Source organism: Myotis lucifugus, unplaced genomic scaffold, assembly GCF_000147115.1.
Source record: "Myotis lucifugus unplaced genomic scaffold, Myoluc2.0 scaffold_232, whole genome shotgun sequence".
Taxonomy (NCBI): Eukaryota; Metazoa; Chordata; class Mammalia; order Chiroptera; family Vespertilionidae; genus Myotis; species Myotis lucifugus.
The window spans coordinates 1,566,498-1,572,497 of NW_005871280.1; positions in this window are offsets into that span (position 1 = coordinate 1,566,498).

Below are 6,000 nucleotides of genomic sequence, written 5' to 3' on the forward strand. Positions count from 1 at the left end.
TTACTAAAAGATATATGCTTCCAAAAATGGAAAAGACAATCATTAGTCTCATCAAAATGTATAAACATATTTGACTAAATGAGGGATTACAAATTAAAAACATACAATGGGGACAAATAATCATGTCAATAGATAATCTCAATATTAAAAAATTCAAGTAGCTGATAATAGCAACTTAGAATCAAGTAACATTGGTCATTGTGCTAAGAGAACAAAAATCAATTTTTTTAAAATTCAGGAATACAAAAGAGGGAAGTCATTTAGATGAATTCTCTGAGTATAGAATTTTATTTTTATTTTAAAAAATTTGATTTCAGAGAGGAAGGAAGACAGAGATAGAAACATCAGTAGGGGCCTCCTGCATGCCCCCCCCCACCCCCAATGGGGATCAAGCCCCCAACCCAGGGCCTGAAATTGAACCATGATCTCCTGGTTCATAGATAGATGCCCAACCACTGTGCCACACTGGCCAGGCACTTAGCCATCTTTATTGAAAGCTAGGCTATTATCTATCTACTAGAGGCCTGGTGCACAGATTCATGCACCAGTAGGGTCCTTCAGCCTGGCCTGTGTGCTCTAGCAATCCAGGACCCCTTGGGGGATGTCAGACTGCCAGTTTCGGCCTAATCCCCACAGGCCAGGCTGAGGGGCCTCATCAGTGCACAAATTAGTGCATCGAGCCTCTAATATGCATATAAGATCTTTGGTTAATCTCTTCCAGCCCTCCTCGTTTCCACTTCCCGCTGAGATTCATCAGTCTGTTCCATGTTTCCATGCTTGTGCATTGAGCGTCTGCCCCCTGGTGGTCAGTGAGCATCATAGCTACCGGTAGAACAGTCCAATGGTCGAACAGTCAAACGGTCGCTTAGGCTTTCATATTTATAGATGCTTGGTACAGTTTTATATTTCATTTATACAAATAATACTAATGAGAAGCGCTATTTTAATAACTGCATTTCTCAAATATTTGCAGGAAAGATGAATTCGAATAGTTAGAAATTGGATACAACACAAATTACTTATGGGGAGCAAGTATTTTGCTAGGTGATTTCCTTAGACTTTTCTTTATTGTGGGTTTTGCTCTTTCCAGGTTGTTTTTGTTGCTATGGAGTTGTTTCAGACCAAAATTTTGTATTCACTTATATTCATCTAGTTCAGACAGTTGCCTTTCTTCATATATAAAAATATCTGCTTCAGATATGCTGTATTATGTGGGTTTACTTTTTTATAGTGTACTAGTAGAATTAATTAAAGTTACACTTTCCAAGCCACAGAAAAATAAAGAAATGATATACTTATGAGGCAATATATGCCTTATTAATATAAGTTAAAGGTTCCAGAAATATTGAACTTATTTCTTCCTAAAGAAAACAGGAGTTTGCAAACTGTAGCCTATAGGCCAAAACAGGGGTTTGCAAACTGTAGCCTATAGCCTGTCACTTGTTTTTGTAAATAAAGTTTTATTGGAACACAGACACACCCTTTCATTTATATAAGATCTGTGGCTGTTTTCCGTTGACAATGGTGGAATTGAGTAGTTGTGATAGAGTCCATTAGGCCTACAAGCCTAAAATATTTAGTCTCTAACCTTTACTTAAAATGCTGTCCATCCCTGCTACACAGTTAAAGATCATATTTTATCTAATAAATTAATCTGAATAGGTAGCATATGGTATGATTAGAATTAGAATGTAGGATCATTGCAAATCTTACATTGCTTCATTGGTTGGAAGGTGCAGTGGCAACATAGCTCAAATAACAGAATATAATACATTGGAGCTTGGAAGTTCTCTTCATTGTCTTTATTGCAACTTCATTTTTCCTTTTGTAACTACCCCGTAAAACAAAAGTTACTACTGGTTTTTAGGGCATTTTTTTTTCTCTGTAGTCAAGCAAAGGGGGTGTCTTTTCCATCTTCATATGAATGATCTTAAAAAAAATTACTACAATTTTAAGTAAATCATTTTCCAAGTTATTTTTCTTTTTAATTTGTAAAATAGTCACTGCCATCTGTTGCTTGGCTTAGCTGTTCTTTGTGCTCTTTGCTCATGTTTGTATTGGGAATTGGACATGCGATGTGTACCAATGGGGACTATATAGTAGGGAAAGGCATATATGTTTATAAACTATCCATAATTAACCAACATATATGTGAACAAATTGATTCAAATTTTGATTTGCCCTAAAGTGCTAACCTGTGTACTCTTTTTGTGAATGTAGAAACCCAGCTCAATGTTATTTTTTATCTATTTGACTCAGTTTGGCATCACTAAGCTGGGGCCACAATGATATGGGATCATTTATTTATTTCAGTCTTTGAAATCTGGACACTAAAATATATTTCTCCCCTCTGAGTCATGCTATTTAGTTAGATGAAGAATGAAATCGTCCAAACCCTTGTTCTGTCAATTCCCTAGCATATTATCATGTCAGCATTAAAGTAAAAGATGGTATTCAAGTGAGGAAAAGCAAAACTTCCCAGTCTCTATAAATCATCATTGACTGATATACACGGCGACATCTATTTCTAATTATTTAGCTGCTATGGTAGCATTGCGACTTCTTTTTATTAAAATGCACCACTGTGTTAGCTCCCTCATGACTTACCCTCCCCATATTTTATGTACAATTCTTTTCCGGGAAAACCAGTGTTTCTATACTGATTCTGAATAGGTGAAATGACTGTGAGCCAGCAATTCCTCCAGGGAACTACATGGCACAGAGCATTGAAAGTCATTAGAGAACAGACAGGGAATAAAACAATAGGACTAGAAGTCACCTGAGTGTTGGGTGTTTGTCTTTATATCAGTTAAGGTTAGTTGTGGCTACATAGGCTGAAAACTCCCAAATGATAGGGGTTTAAATAAGATAGGAGCTTTCTCTCTCTCTCTCTCTCTCTCTCTCTCTCTCTCTCTCTCTCTCTCTCTTTTAAAATGTAAGTGTTCAGGGTGGCGTGACGGTTGGGAGACCCAAAGACTTTCATCTTTCTGCTCCACCAGCCGAGCTCCTGGCTTCCATTCTCAAGTTCACCTCATGCAGGAACTTCAGCCATCAAGTGAGGGTTCCCTGGAGCAAGAAGGAGTGAGGAGGGAAGGTGAACAAAGCACATTGCTGTTCCAAATTAAATTGTGGTCTGTTGAAGGAGGTCATCCAGAGGACGTGACCTCTGGTTTGCCCTGCACACTGAACCCGGGCAATCGGAGGCTCCTTAACCAACTCCTGTCCTTGAGATGTATGTATGTATGTGCCACCCACTCAGCCATGTGTTGTTGAGACCATTGGGACCGGATATGTGACTGAACCCCATTAATATATAAACTTTTAAGGTTCTGGTGGACAGGTGTGCAGATGTGCCTGCCGGGACAAGCCTAATATAAAAGGTTCATTTCTTGTTAAAACGACCACCTACCACTCTAGAGTGGGATACCTCCTTCATTGTTATCTTCCTGTTGTCTATATAAGGTGGCCAGTTCGGAATTTCCCCCAAGGAACTTCTGAGGTTTTGAACCAACAGAGCCTACTGCTCAAGGACCCTGGGAGAATGGAGACTGAATAGACAACTAGAACCTCTAGAACAGAGTCTTCCTTAAAAGCAGTGTTCCCACACTGCCTTTTTTAATTTTAAACAATAATGGGAAGAGCTGTGACTAGATCCCTAAGGTGGGGCAAGTAAGTGAAATGAGATAATGCCAGAAAAAAGAAGTCTTGATCTGAAACAAAGTCATGCTCTTGTTTGTTAAAAGCCCTTGGAATAATAACAATAAAAAAAGAGATAGTTATCCATTTTTTATAACTGTTATGATACTAGTAAATGGTGATGGAATTTTTTTGCATAGGAAGAAGAGGTACAAAATTGTAGACGTTAATTTCAGTTTAATTAGGAAGAGGAATAGTACCTGAAACCAGTCAATAGGCCAGAAGATTTTTTTTTTAACATGTGAGTCCATTCATAGTGTTCCAAAGCTCGAAAATAAAAGGAAATTTCTTTTAAACCCTGTTGAGAAATTACTAGAGACACAAAGCTTGGTGGTTAGTTTGAAGCAAAAGAGAATTAGGGGTGTGTAGACATTTATTTTTATAGAACAGGAGAGGTATATGTCTGGAGGATGAACTGATTCAAGGAGATTATATCTTGACACGTGTGTATCTCAGTCTCTGTGTTGGAGAGTCTGGAGATGGAGGGAGGGAAACAGGATGAGGTGAGGAGGCCATTCTTCAATGCTTAGGATTAGTCCCGAGGCACTGTTTGCAGGGTCCTCACTCCCCAGCACCTGCATTTCCTGTGAAATCCAGATTCTGCTGGGAGTGTCTGACCTGAAACATTTTTTGGACTTGGATTTCCAAATTCTTTTTTCCAAAATAGTGTTTAAGGCGATTAGTCAGGTTTCAATGAAAGAGTTTGCTTCACATGAAGGGTAAAATAGAGCTTAAATGACTATCAGTTCATTTTTTTTTCTTGTTTTTCAAGAAGAAAAAAATCCTGCCACTTTTGTAATGTAAGTGAAGCAATCTGAAAGCTTTTTTCTTTTGTGTGTTAGGATTTGGAGGAAATGCATTGTGCTATTGAGAAAGGGTTTAAGTAAGAGCCTCCAGGGAAGGAAAAGTATAGCTCTTCTCCATGTGCCGGTGGTAATTTTAAGTTGTCTCCTTTTGACTCTGCCTATTTCAGTGTTTTACTTGATAACAGATCTCACTGAGTCAGAACTTGGCAATTTCATCACGACACATGTTCTTATTTTACATCTAAGATGTATCAATCTTATTACTTACATTGATGAGAAGTGTAACGATGATAACAATGATGCTAATGACATGTATTTCTTAGCATAAACACTCCAAAAGTGTATTGCTTCTTCATGAACTGCACTGGTGAACAAGTGATCAAGGTGACCTTCACCTGCAGTCATTCATGGACTCAGGCTAACGGAGACTCTGCCTTTGTCCACACATGACTCCCAGATCACCATTGGGATCATCTTCATCTCACACAACCAGGGAGGGAAGGAGTATGGACAGCACATGTGGAGGGTGTGATGTGCCAAAGACTATTTAATGTAACCCAGATGTAGTTATAACGAAGCTGGTTCTAGGAAGTGTTTCTCCAAATCTCTCTGTTATTTCAAAAAGGATAGAGTTAGAGGAAGTCTGATGCCTACATGCAATTAGAAGTCGTTTATTCATCATGGAAAAGTGCTTTTGAAATCTAGAAATTTAGAGATGAAAATGGATATGATTAAAGTTTATAGACTCAGTGCAGGCAAAGAAGTTGACTAAATCACAGACCACAGAATTAGGATGCTGCCTTCAAATGTTGCACATAAAAATGTTATTCTAGGGCACACAAAGGCAATATAGTGCAATTTTAGAATAATTATAAATCCATTCACTACTACCGATTAGCACTCTATGACAGAGACTTACATGATTTCATTTGATCTTTACAATAATTCTTCCAGATAGTGTAGTGTGCTGATTAATGCATTAAAAGTATAAAATCCTTAGAACAGTGGATGGCACATAATAAGCTTTCATAAGCATTATTATTTACCCATTAACACATTAGGCTATTGTATTTCAGAATAGGTAAGGGACTTTCCCAATGCCACATAGCTAATAATGGGTATAAATGGCCGTTAGAAAGTATGTCTGCTCAAATCAGAGAACCTGTCCTTCCCACCGTGGTAGACCTGAAGTGAGTTAAGAACTGACAAGAGCCCAGCTGGTGTGGTTCAGTGATTGAACTTTGACCTATAAACTAGGACAGTGGGTCTCAACCTTGGCTGCACATTAGAATCACCTGGGAATCTTTTTAAAATCCTGATTTCTGGGCCTCATCCTCCAGAAATTCTGTTTCTTTGTTATGGGGTGGGGCCGCAACATTAGTAACAAAGAAACAGAATTTCCGAAGGATGAGGCCCAGAAATCAGGATTTTAAAAAGATTCCCAGGTGATTCTAATTGCAGCCAAGGTTGAGAACCACTGAACTAGGAGGTCACCATA